Below are 13911 nucleotides of genomic sequence, written 5' to 3'. Positions count from 1 at the left end.
ATTGATATCGTCTAGACCCTGCCCGGGAGATGCTAACGTAAACTCCACAATGCCAAATTCATTTCCCTTTGAGAATAATAGTTCTAAAACATTGAAATGTTTCCTAAATGTGCTGATATTCAAAGGTCTTTGTAGACATCATCTGTGGGGTTGGAAAGTGCAGTCACTGTGAAAGGACTCTGGCAGCCAGTGTGATGAAGCCCTGACTCCATCCCCAAGGACTGGAGGAGAACTGGAGTCAGGCTCGCATGGACCGGATAGCTGGTGCTGCTGGATAACGAAGAGAGGGCACAGAAAGGCACAAGCTCTGTAGATTCAGTTTCCTCACATAGATTTTCCATGTCCCATAAAAATTGAAGATAACTTAGGCATTTGCAACAATTTTCAGGCTTGGAACACACAGTTGAAGATACCAAAATTTTTTACAAGACGGCAAACAGGCTGAGGTGGGTTTGATGCTGTAAATCAACAAGCTGCTCTTTGAGCTGTTCTGCTGCTTGACAAGCAATACAGGAACAGAAGCGTGAACTTCCCAGCTCCTTTTTAATGGTGCATTAACATCAAAGTCTAGCTTTACATATTTAAATGATTACAAATTAGTGGATGTTTGTTTTGCACAGTCTGGCCCTGCTCCTTGCATTCACTGTCATTATTAAAATGGAAATGGTGTGACTCTGCAATAAAGAAAAAAATGGATCGCAAATTCTTGGCATATCAGAGAATGCATTTTAACCAATAAATAATTATCTTAGAATAAATAATGCCCTTGGAAACATGAACTGCTCTCATTCACCTCACTGAGCAGTACACCTGTTCAGAGGGCAAAAAGGAGTCTGAAATATATAAAAAGAGTCAAAGATTAATCTGCATTACTTAAACTGCATAAATCGCCTGAATTTTCTTTTTCACATTTTCATCATCACAGAATAGTACCTACATTAAAACCCTGCGACAGAAAGCAAGCCCAGCTGTAGGAGAAACCTACAGATACCCCTGGGAATTTTCAGACAATCTTTACTGATCCCAGTTCTATATGCAATGTTTGTTTATTTACTCTTCAGATTAAATTATTCTCTTTATATCCGAGCTTGCAATTAGGCAAGATAAGACAAAATAGGTAGATAAGCCCTCAGATAAGCCATGCACATTTTGGATGCTGTACAAACAAGAATAAAAGATCCATGTCAGAGCATCCAATTCTGAGGTCCTAATTCCAGATTAATGACTTCACAAGGCTGTCTCTTAATTTCAGTCAAAGGCAGAGAGAGTAAAGAATAATCAGGAACTTTAGACTTTAGTTGTTCCACATTTGGAAGCAGCACAGATACTGCTAAAGTTAATACAGTTTCTTATAATAATAATAAAGTTTCTTAGCCTAAAATATGTTTTGCGCTGGGGCTGGAGTTGTAGGCCATGTGCCTGTACTATAATAAGATAAACCAACCAAGACTGACTTGATTTGTGCGCCTGGGGGCACAATTTGTCAGAAACCCCCACCATTTGCTATACTACTTCTCTAGCAAGGCAATATGACAACACAGGAAATCAGTGGCAAGCGAGGACTGGGTACTGTGATCCAGTTTGGGTCACCAGCAAAACATCCCTTTGACTTTCATGGTGCAGAACTGGATCCAAAGCACACGCTGAGTTATGCGCGTTACTGGGTTAGCATCAAACAGCCAAGAAGATTTTCTTCTAGTCTACACTTGTTTCTCAGTACCAGTTAGGCTAGCGTGACTTTCTGTTTAAGCCTCTCAAGCTTTAACACAGCTCATTTTGACACTAAATTATATAGAGAGCACTTAGGTGAGCAGCTGTACCTCCTCCTTTGGAAAGGTGGCCGTCTCCTGTTGGGAGCATTGGGGGACGCTGCTCACTAGTGATTTCTTCTTCTGGCACGGGTGTTTGCAAAGCACAGAACCACTCCCACTCCTCACCTCCACCAGGAATATACAGTTTTAAGTCAGAGCACAGTTTTAAGTTAGGATTTTAAGTTAAGTTAGAAAAAAGGGAGATTGTCCCACACAGAGACCCTCCATACACCAATACTTTGGGGTCTGCACTACCAGCTCATACAGGCTCTTGATGACTACAGACCACATCCATTTGGATGTCCTATTGTGGCAAATGCCTCAAAGGAGGCTGCCAAGACCTTGGCTCAAATGGGAGGGGTTATTGCGAAGACATCCTTCATACATGGTACTTTATGTTGAATTTCGCTGCCTGGGTATTTGGGAAAGGATTGGGTTGGTGTGATGGCAGATAAGAGTTGCTATGTCATGGTTCCTTGGCAGAGTGGCTGTAAGACAATAGTAGCAGCTTACCTGTTATGATAAGATCTTAACTGCCAATGTTGAATATTGAGACGACTACATTAGGAGATAAGCATTGTTAAATTTTAAGTAAATCAGTTTTTCAGGGGCCCATAAAAATACTGTTTGCAAGAACATAAAGCAAAAACTGGTGGCTATAACAGTAATGAAGAATTAGGGGATTTTTCATGTATTCTAATGGACCAGAAAAAAAAAAAAAAAAAGAGATTCCAAGTTCATAACTAGTTGAAGAATTGGTTCGAACAGTAAAAGCTGGCATGGGTGAAGTTATCATTTCTGTTCTACCCAAGCCATTTATCAGCATTGCAGCAAGCCACTGTGCACCATGTGCAAAGTTAAACCCGAACACTGGTTTTATTAAATCAAGGTCTCGGGTCTCAACATCTCAGATAGGCAAACAGTGATTCAGTCAGTAAGTAGCCTAAAGCACAGAGTGGGCCTGAGAAGCAAAGCTACAAGGCATGGCTAAGAGGCCATGTTTTAACTGCCAGCACAACTTCCTTCTTTTCAGGTACTGGAAGTGGACATAAAAAAGAAATTTATAAATGGATTTGTCTGCATCACTTTTCATACCAGAAAGGAGAATACACTGACTTGAGAATCCTGCTGTCCATATGGGATTGAAGGTCTATTTCATTGTGCAACATTGTGTGTTATTCCCTTTTAATTTCCAAGCTGAGGAAATAAAGAAAAAATATTCTTTGTCATTATGCCGCTATTATGGCAGAGAATTTAATTGCATTCAAATCAAGGCAAAGTTATATTCCCTTAGAAATTGTAACTTGGTCCAAAACACTGAGCTCTTTTGGAGTGATTGTTGCTACGCACCTTTACAGAAAACATTAAACTGATAGAAAGTGTGTATTATAGTTGATAAGGGAACTATTACATTGAATTTCACAACTTGTATGGATATGTGATTAATCACAAACGCATTTTTATTGTAACTTTTATGTATAGGTTATGATACGGAGCTGTAGGGTAGGATTTGTCTGCCTTATCCAAGGCATCTCAGAGTTAGATGTCCACGCTACAGCTAGTCATCCATGGGTGGCTCCTTTTAAAGTCAGTGGAGAGAAATAAGGACCTCCAAAGGCTGATTTATCTTAAGATGAAATGAATGACCCCCTGGAGGCTTGTGTTTTGCTACAATAACTAGCATGAGCAGAGGCACCTAAGTTCTGATGCCTAAACCATGTGAAGTGAATCCATCCTCAGGGGGCAATTTGATGATCTTTAGGAAGGCAATCATTCCATCATCATTATTGGGATCTTTCCCTCAATAAAAATGTAAAAAGTTTCCCCTTTCTTGCTTGCCTGCTTTGTTAGTGTCTATTTGTCCATCCTCCTCCAGAACTGTCATTGTTCAACCCGGAGATTATGTGGAAATGCTACCACTTCAGCAGTAATTACTCAAAGAACTGGTTTCAGTTCATTATCAAAACAAACTCCCTTGCTCCCTAGGCTGCTCAAAAGTTTCCCTCTTGGAGGAAGAAGAAAAAAAGTTAGTAGAAGGAAAGATGTTCCTTCCAAAAAGGCGGGGAGGATATTGCCAGCAGTCTTGTCTCAATCATCTCTGTAGCTGAGAGTCAGAAAGAGGAATTAGGATAGCAACTGGAGACATTAAAAGGCAGGTATCTGAGACTAGGCTTTGAAAAAATATGCAGGAAAGTCATAATAGACGCTCATGGTGATTAAGAATTGAAAATTACTTAGGAGTTCACTCTCGGTAAGTTTAGTTTGGTTTGAGGCCAAATAAGAATTAGTGTTTCCATTGAACTGTGTTAAAATATGACACATAGTTTGGGTGTTATTTATGCATGTTTAAGCAGAATGAAAAAATAGGCTTTCTGTCATTTTGAGCTAATGTCCAACCAGTGGGGACTCTTTTGGATCTAGAAATTCAGATTCAATGTCCAGCTCAAAAACTTATACATCCCAGTGAGAGGCTGTGGCGGGGCTCATCTTTGATTAAAAATGGCATGAAAGCATTCTGGCCGCTCTCAAACCGGTGAAGGGCATACCAAAAAGTACTTCTGTCTTATTTGTTTTCACAAACTTCAATTATATTTCTTTTTTTGAAGTCCAAAGACCTCTATGAAGCAGGGTGGGTGCCCAGTCTTCTCACCAGCTTCTTCTGTTGCTGAACAACAAGGCCAGGTGAGGGGAAAGCCAAGTTAGGTCCACAGGCTGATGTGGGGAAGGTTGAAGGTCTTGCCCAGTCTTTCCTGACTGTTTTGGTATGACCTCTCTCTCAAGGACCACACAGAAGATTGACTGGTGTCCCTTGTTCTCATGCAGGATGCCAAATGGATTGAGTATGGTGCCCACCTCCTGTCCTCCTCCATCACAAAAAAAAAGTCTAAATTTGGACCTCTGTGAGGAGGAGAGATGAAAGTCTGCACGTGGGTGAACTTGTGCCTTTTGTGGCAAAAAGACAGTGTACAGCCAGAAGAATGTCTGTCACCAGTGGCCATGGGGAATGGAAGGGAATCTGACCTTAGGAAAAAAAAAGAGGCGTTTCTTCCACAGTCTAAGCCTGTGTAGATCTAACAGTAGATGTTATTGTTGTTTTGCAAAACCAGCTGAGGGTCACTAACAGCTTCCTCGAATTGCTGAGCCACGGCGGAGGCAGGAGTCAGGCACATGACTATGTGAAGCGTGTGATATTAATACCCACCCAGGTGATCAAGCTAAATATAGAGATAATGCAGCCTTCTCTGGGCAGGGGGTAAGACATGAAAGTCTTACCAACAGCGATATAGGAGAAGAAAGGAAAGCTGCAACCTTTCTGCATCAGCTCCAACAACATCTGCAGCCTGCTGCTGGTGGGATGGGGTGCTCCAGGCTTCAAAAAATAAGGAGGCATCTGTACTAAGGTGAGTACTGCCCTGGGAGTCTGAAGAAACTATAAGCCAAACTAAATATTAACCTACCTCCGAGCATTGTAGCAGTGTAATTTTTTACGATGTACTACACCTGAGATGGTGCAAACATCTGTTACTGGGTTTGTTGTTTGTTTTGTGTCTGTGTCTGTGTGTGTATACACTCTTCAGAGAAGAGAGAGGGAAAGAACTGCCAGTCTCTGAAGTTCACTGTGACTCAGAGGTCCAGGTGTGATCCTAAAGAAAAGCTGGATTGAACCAGATTGAAAGAAAACGCTTTAAAGATACTTAAACAAGCCTCTGTTAATGTTCAGAGGTGGAGCGCTTCAACTGGAGTTTTTAAACCTTGCTTTTCACCGTCTGTGCAACGGTAAAGGAAGATTTCCCAGCTTCGCACAGCTACGATAAAGAAATACAAAGCGTTATTTCCTCCCTCGGCTGCCATGGGGCTGTGCTCTCCCCCATGAGCTGCTGTCGGTAGTTCAAAGGTGTGGAGCAAACCCAAACCTCCAGCTTGCACAATTTGTGACTTCTACTGTTGACCAAAAAAGGGGAAGGTGGTTCTCAGTACCTGATGTTCATCCAGCAAAGCCTTTCAAAACTGAAAGAACATTGTGCCATCAGCTTTGTTCAAAACCTTTCTCATGGTCCCTGCACCTCTCCGTAACTCCTCTCCCCAGATATGTTTGAACGGTCTCAAAAATCTGATTAAATCTGAAATTTAAGGGTTGGCTGAAAACAGCGTGTCTGAAGGTATGTGTCAGCAGTGGGCCTCGATGGTCGCTCGGCCGTGATGTTGTGTGGTCTGAATGGATGTCATCCTGTCTTCAAATGTCTTCTTTATGTCTACTCCACAGCAGGCTCCGAGGTGTCTGGATGAGCAGGATCAGATATTTTATTAGCTCGTTTAATGCAATGAAGGTGGAGGAAAAAGGCTGACCTATTTGTATTCTTTAGCAGATGCCAACATTTGTGACTTTGGCTGCAGGTGGAGCAGTTAAGTGAACAAAAAAACAGAGTAGCTAAGAGACTGAGCAGATCCCAGTTATCAGGAAGCAGAAGATGAGGGTTTTTCTGTTTTCCGTTTCAATGAGGACCAAATTAGGCTCCTAAATGTCCTAACACACATCCTGATAACTGGGGAATGAGACTACTCAACTCATCTCTGCAGCCACCTGTGCTCCTGCACTTCCTTTCAGAAAATAGCTACCTCCATTAACCTTATTCCATTTAAATGAATTAAGTGTTATCTGTATTTTCTATCCTGTGACCAGAAGGGAGACTGAACTCCATACATAAGCTCATTCTATATTTGTGTGTACAACTAAAGAAGTACTGGAGGAGGTCCATCCTCGCCCAACTCCATGATGGTAGGGAGAAATTTAGCACAATAACTCCTGAGACTGCGTGGGAACATCCTCTTCCCTGCTGGGCACTGAAGGTGGTGTTTCTGTGGTTCAAATTAGGATTAGGGCTTCTTTGAATGCGACTAACCATTTGCAAAATACAAGGAGCCTGCTTTTCACTTGGCATGATGGGGACTGCGAGTTGAGGATCAGCTTTGGGGTCCCACCTGGGCTATGTGCTGGGCTTGCATCAACTTCAGCCATTCGGTTTCTCAGTCCTCAATGAAACAGGAATAAATTCTTCTTGGTTCCTCACCCAAATGGTGCAAAGTTTTATTTTGCTCTATTTGAACAGCACTTTGAAGATACAAATCCCTAGCATTACGATTTGTTTCAACATGCATGTCCTGCTAGTAAAGTGCCGTGTAAAAGCCCAGCTCTCATCTCAGCCACAATGGTATTAACAATAATGCAAATGATTCAGAAATGTGAGTGGTTCAGAGGCCATAAAAGATAGCAGATGTAAGCGAAGCCAACAAAAAAAGTCTGTGTACTACAAAGCTGTATTACACAAGACTCCCATAACAATATATGCAGAATATTATTTGTATTGTAGCAGAAGCAGTCAGTATCCTCTCCGGCAGAAAATCTCATGTAAATCAGAAAATCTTTTCCAAGATGTTCTATAAATACACAAACCTTGTGGGCTAGGGAATGAGTTGGAGACTATTACCCAATCTGCCCTGGAGCAGGCCAGGAAAGTAGATCTGCTGCTGAAAGAGAAACAATTTTCCAAGATTTATAGACTGTAAATATTTTATTTACCCTCCAAAGAAGGAGTCCATACTCGTAGCAAAGAATGTGTACAAAGTGTGTGCAGGGTTGGGTCTTCTTTGGTTTGGTGTGACTGTGAAAATAAATTAAAGCATCCCTGGGAGCCAAGAGAGTTCAGGTGCCTTTTGGTCCCATCCCATTCGTCACAGGGAGGTATGGTGAGGTTTCTCAGGCGCGTCTGCCCTGGGAGCGCTGCAATGTCCTCACCCACCTGTGACTGCACAGAGAGCTTTTCAGACCTTAGCTCTGAGCTGAGAAAATACAGATGAACCATGAATACAAAGCATTTCGATATCATTTTCAATTCACTAGCTAGTGTCCAGCATAAACAGGCAAGCTGTTTCTGCTTCCAGCTTTCTTATAATTGGGTCTAATCTAGCTGAGATATAGCACATCATTTCCAAATGCTCTGTACACTTTAAGCAGTGCATAAGGGTAATGAACAGGGGTTTTTTGGTATGTGCTTTCTCCAAGTCTCATTAGACGTAGCACTAATATTTACTTGTTTGCATTTCAAACGAAACAGAGTCTATTTAATAACATCAGTGATTTCGTCAATATTGGCACAGTCCGAGTGCCAAGTGGAGAGCTGGATGATGTTTTCATTAACCTCGGCACTCTATAGTGCTGCAGTTGTTCTCAGGAGACTGTTTTCTGTCACCGTAGTGTGACCAGAGCTGTGGAGAAAGAGCAGTTAGTAGGGCTGTCTGCTAAAATCTCAGCTTGGTTCCTGAATGAGGTGCTAAAAGTGACTCCAAGCTGTACTATTCATCACTTTTGCCTCTGTCGCAGAAACCAGCTTGCCTGTGCTTGGTCCGTTAAGCATCTTCTCTTCCTCCTTCTGCTCTACCTGCTCAGGCTGAACCCCACAAATCCTCAAACTCATGTGGGAAACCTCAATTTTTGCCCCTTACCTGCTACACTAGCCCTGCCTGCGGAGCAGCTGATACTTGTTCATCACCATCTGCTTGATGTGACTGTAACTTGCCGTTCCTAAGATGTGGTTAGCTGGGAAGAGAAATGCAACACATTTATTTCTTCATTGCTACCCTTGTGAAAGCACACTGTGGATTATGTTGCTTACATGGTTTTCTGTCACCACAGTATTTTGCAGATAGCGGTGGATTTGTTCTTAAAATTGGTCCGAGGAAGGGAAGTGTACTGTTTCCCATGTTAGAGATGGAAAAGCTGAGGCAGGGAAGCAAAATGACTTGCTCAAGGAGTCTGTGGAGGAAGAGTGGGAGGGGAAATTCCATCTGCCAAAGAAGGAATTAATCCAGACTACAGGAAGCATGGGAGATGACTCAGTTGCAGATGATAAGAAGGTTGGAAGGCAAGTGAAAGCTGGCCTGAAATCTGGATGGATGCAAGAGAGAGAGGAACTAGATTTTCTGAAATTACTCACAAGAAAGTACCTGTACGTATGCAGCTGAAAGGAAAACCAGTACCTGGGTCAGGCTAGGACTTATCTGACAAAAAATAAGGAGGCTGTGAATTACAAAGTCATCTCTACTTGGCTCAAACTTACTGCTAGGCAGCATGCTTGGAGTAGAGCTGCCCGCTTACAGGGAGTCTGAATTAAAATCTCTGAGCAAAACATCCTCTCTTGAATCAATAGTTCTGTTCACAGCAGAGGTTGCAAGACAGGGTCACGAGAAAGAAGTTGTTATTTTGCTACTGAAAATTCTCAGTTTCTAGCTAGTAGTCATCGCTGTTTTCTGCCTGTTGTAAGTTACTGTGCTTAAACTCATGTTACTTTACATATTTTAATATAATTATCTATAAAAGTGATGGCAAAATAGTCCTCCAGCATGCTCCTAAGAGCTTTTAATCATTCGGGTCTTTTGCATAATGATATGATGGCAGAGATTTAGGTTCTGAGAACTACAGAAGCAATTAGTCTATTCACATGAATTTAGTAAAGTTAATCTACACTGGGCCAAATCCATAAAGCAGTTTTTCACATCTAAGGTAGTTTTCAGGTAATTCCCAAGATGATGATTTCAACTCTTAACTCCAAACTTTGTATTCAACCACCAGAACACACTTTTACCTCTGTATCATCTGATCTTTCGATAATATGCACATTGGTGTCAGCAGTGAAAAAAATATGTCTAAAACCAAGAATAAAGTGTGTCTTAGTGGAAGGACGAAAATTTCCTATCAGCGATGGCTTAACTCAGCAACTGTTATCTCACTGGGATCAGGATTTCATGGTGCTCATAATAAAGAAATAGTGCACTGTATGAGTAAAACTCCACGCTTGTATCTTCCAACATTGGAGGAAGTTACCCATGTCTTCCTTTTAACTGCTGATGGAGCAAATATGTTGATGCAGAGAAGTACCCAACGGTACAGTGACTCTACAGGAACAAGTACAGCCCAGTGAAATGTGAGCCAGTATGTTCTCCTTGGGGACATTTCAGATAGCTCCTGTTTCTACATGGGCTACAGATTGTGAGCAGAGATAGCTTCACAGTAGCTTTTCTGAATCACAGAGGGCAAAGAGGAAGGCGAGTGTAAATCTTCAGGACAAGGGAACTGAGTCATCTGAGTTTGGAAAACATCTACAGCTCATTTGTAGGTTGAGGTTTGCAGGGAAGGTTGTTTGATTGACTCGAAGAACTTCCTTGTCAACCTTACAAATAGATCTAAACTACGTTATTTTTGTGCTGTAAGGTGGCTGCCTATGTTTCTAGAGGTCATATTTGTACACATCTTGGTGCCGCAGTGTGCTGCTGTTACTTATCTTCAGCTAAAGATGAAAACTTGCCTCCCTTGTCTTCATGAGACTGTACCTCTTCTGGGCCAGCCCAGACGTTTCCTGAGCACTCTCAGTTATTGTCCCCTGTGTGCCCTGGCATCTCCCATGACCACTGCCCAGGAATGAGGATTGAAATGTGCTGTCTAAATAAACACAGTATTTCTACTTGATGTGAAGCAACTGTCCTTCCTGGTATTCACAGATTCCTGACAGAGGCATTGACTGATTTTATTAACAAAAATAACCCTCCCCTTTTGGAGTCAGTTTTACCTCAGCCCTACCACAAAATTTTCTTGGGCTGCCAGTGGCAGGTGAAAGAAACTTCTAGAAAGAAAGACCCAATAAAATATAGGTAAAATGTAGCTCTAAAGGATGTAATATTTTAGATGAAAGGCATCCTTCAAAGCAGTCCTGTGTATAGCGAACATGATGCCTTCGAAGCTGGCAAGTGCCCAAACCAGCTTCAGCATTCAGACAACCGAACATCCCTCTTTGAAACCTGATGGTGGGACAAATTGATGCAAAGATAAAAAAATTTATTTGCAAAGGAAAGACAGACTGGCAGATATACACATTTTGAGACCTGATGAAAGAATCTCTTCGCAACATTATATATTGAATTACCTTTACGGCTTAATCGTGCAAAACAAGTCTTGAATGATGTTATAAATGTCCCAGTGTATTTGTAGTCCCTCACTAAATGACCTGTTGGGTTAATTGCAAGTCTGCCACCAAAATTAAATGTTTTAATACAGTTTACCTCCTTTAGTCCTTAGGGCCACAATACCACTTTTATCCCAAGGCATTGTTAGCAGCACCCTGACCTTGGTTTACAAGCAGTTAAAATAAAATTTTGATCTGAGCATGACAAAATCCTGCTCTCTCCTGCATCTAGGTGAGCTGTAATTCCCACCTCTTCACACTGACCTTCGTGTCAAAGCTGAACAGCAAATGTGGGATGAGCACTGGGCAGGTGATGGACCTTCATTAGGGTGATGGTGCAGACAGTAATCTAATTGCCTAATTTAAATATCTGCATCAGAAAGCTGTTTTGCCTTGGCTCTACTTAAGTCAATGGAGCCTAATTCATGTGTGGTTCAGTCCAGAAAAGCTGTACTCTCTGGTGAAGACTTTTTTTTTTTAGCATCTCCTAAGGCACCAAAGCTGGGTGCATGAAAGCAGGCAGCCGGAATAACCTCCCACAGGGAAATAGGCACCTTGCACCAAGGAAAAATATTATGACAACAGCCTCCCATGAAAGGACAGGGGATGGGAGCTCTGCTTGTCAGATGGGTTCATCCCACAGGAATGAGGCATGAGAAGATGGAGAAGTCAGTGAAAACAGAGGAAGAGGTTTTAGAAGGCGACACATGGCCAAGAATGGGGTAAGGGAGCTGAGAACTAGCTTAATAACTGGGAATTTATTAGTTTTAAAAGCAAAAAGTCCTGTGGATTCACTCCTCAGCCCTCACTGAGTGTCCCACTGCACTTCCACACAGGACTTGTGACAGGCTGGAGGAGCCCGTACGGTACCACGCAAGTGCGGTGAGGTGGGGTCCAAACCTACCTGTCAGCTATTGCTTTTTAATCCAATGCTGCAGCAATTCCTTACTGGGAAGAAAAGAAAGTGGGTGAGTGAAAATGCCCTTTTGTTGGTAATTTTATGTTCTGAAGCTCAGCTTATGGATAAAAGGGTCATCTAGGGGTAGAAGAGAAAATGCAACTGGTAGTTTGACCTTTTATTGAATATAGTGGAGAGGTGATATGGGATGTGGTACTTCAGAAGAGCAAACCAACACATTAGGCACCAAAGAAGATAGCACTGAAAGTACCTCTGATGCACCTAGGATGCAACTCTGGGTGTGTTTAATACACAAGTGGGGAATAAGGGATCGCAGTCTGCTTTGGGGAGAGGCAGTAAATACAACAGGGACAGTCTGTATGAGCCTTCATAGACAGCCACAAACCCTCAGCATGGCAAGAGCAGTACCACCACTAAGCTTCCCAGCATCTCTTAGGTGATGACCCTGCTGTGAGCTCTCCCTGTGCCCAGAGGAGGCAAGGCTGGCTGGCTGGCAAGTCTGCCGTGGCAGCTGCACCTCCCTGGAAACCCCGGTTGGAATTTTTGCTTTCTGAGAGCAAAACCACACCGGAGTTATGACCTCATAGGAAGTCAAGTGAAAATAGACCCAGTTGTCAACAAGAAAATCAGATCTGGGAGGGAAGTGTGGTGAAGGTCAAAGCAGAAGGACGCTAGATAAATTCAGAACACACACAGTCTAACTATAAAGGTCTAAAAAAGTAAACTCCTTTGGGGCAAATGAGAAGAGATTTATAAATCTTCTCCTGATACACAGTAAAGAAGATTATATTCGAAGCAGCTTAATGTTACTTAAGGATGTGCCAACTTAAATCATACTCATTAACAACTCTTTATAACAGGCAAAGTCACATAGGTAGAGAACCAGGGAAGAGACCAGATTTTATGCTCAGCCCTGAAAAAAAAAGCAAAGAATAATAAAAACACTTTGGAAAGAGAAGGAACAATTTACCAGTTTGGACATAAGCAGACCTTTGTACCAGGTATGCAGGGTCATCCTCTTTGGTCTGGTTTGTATTTCATTGTCTTATTTTCAAACTTCCTATCTGATAACATGTAAAGGAATATGTATTCTAGACAACTACCTCATTAGAGTAGATATTTGTTTCATAGAAAGCCGGATGTTTTCGATGACATGTAGGAATGCCGTAGCTAAAAAGCATTAAAATAGCTACAACTTGCAGTGCATGTTAAAACAGAGGGAGCCTACACGGTACACTGTGCAGATAGCTGTGCTTCCTTCCAGTGGGCTGGAAATCATTGCTTGCTCTTCTTTGTTAAATGAAAAATGTGCTGTGTTAAAGATGTGATTTTGCATCTTACACAGTTTCATTTTCTCCACTGAAATAATGAAGAACAAACTTCCATTTTCAATAACATTTTCAGATGTTTTCTGGAATCTGAATCCTCCTCATTGCCCTCCCTCCATATCACTTTGGTAGGTGGCCGTTGGGGTTTGGGGCAGGGAAGGGATTGTTCAAAGCTCTTCCACAATGTCATGAGTAATTTAAAAAATGTCTTTTTCAAATCTCATTGGAAGTATTTCTGATTTAACTCTCAAATTTGAAACAACTGTTCGTTTACAAACTTCCAAGTGACTCCCACTGCAGAAATGTGGGAGGAGCAGCTCTTCAACATCAGGGAGCACCATTTCAGAAGTGTTTAATGTTGTTAGAGGAGGAATCTTTCAAATTATAAGTGCCAAAGATAGTCATTTTCTGATTTATACTGTATACATAGATATGTATCACTCAAGTATGAGAACAGGGAAGTGCTGAAGCATCCCCTGTGTGAGGCAAAGATACAACTAACTTGCATTATTTTCTGTTCTCTGAAGATATAAAAGACAATATTGTGGCAAGGAGCAGCTCGTTGAATGTGTGTGACAATCAGAAGCTTGCCAAAAGCCTCTCAGAGACATGTTTAGTATTGTTAATTCTTGTGATCACATCAAGTTATTCATCTTTTATCAATTCAGATGGCTCTCCTTCTGGGGACAGCCCGTCTCTCAGATGACATTTGATGTGTACTGTGTTAGCATTGCTGCATCCCCAACAACGAAGCAAAGATAGATTACAGTAGATTAGATGAAGCATCAGAAAGATGTTGCTGCAGTGCCACTTGTCAACAGTGAGGGCCAGACTGGTGA

At 41.9% G+C, this 13911-nt stretch overlaps 1 long non-coding RNA gene across 2 annotated transcripts in view; it reads left to right on the top strand.

The window, feature by feature from the left end:
- Nucleotides 1-5072: 5072 nt before the first annotated feature.
- The window catches only part of LOC141946761 (uncharacterized), a 45464-nt gene continuing 36625 nt past the window's right edge, over nucleotides 5073-13911 (top strand). For both annotated transcript variants that reach the window (XR_012629924.1, XR_012629923.1), the window contains exon 1: nucleotides 5073-5212. This is a non-coding gene — a long non-coding RNA (uncharacterized LOC141946761). The remainder of the gene's footprint in view (nucleotides 5213-13911) is intronic.

This window comes from Strix uralensis, chromosome 8 (genome assembly GCF_047716275.1).
Source record: "Strix uralensis isolate ZFMK-TIS-50842 chromosome 8, bStrUra1, whole genome shotgun sequence".
Taxonomy (NCBI): Eukaryota; Metazoa; Chordata; class Aves; order Strigiformes; family Strigidae; genus Strix; species Strix uralensis.
Note: the sequence above shows the minus strand (reverse complement) of the source record. Positions and strands in the feature narration are given on the sequence as shown.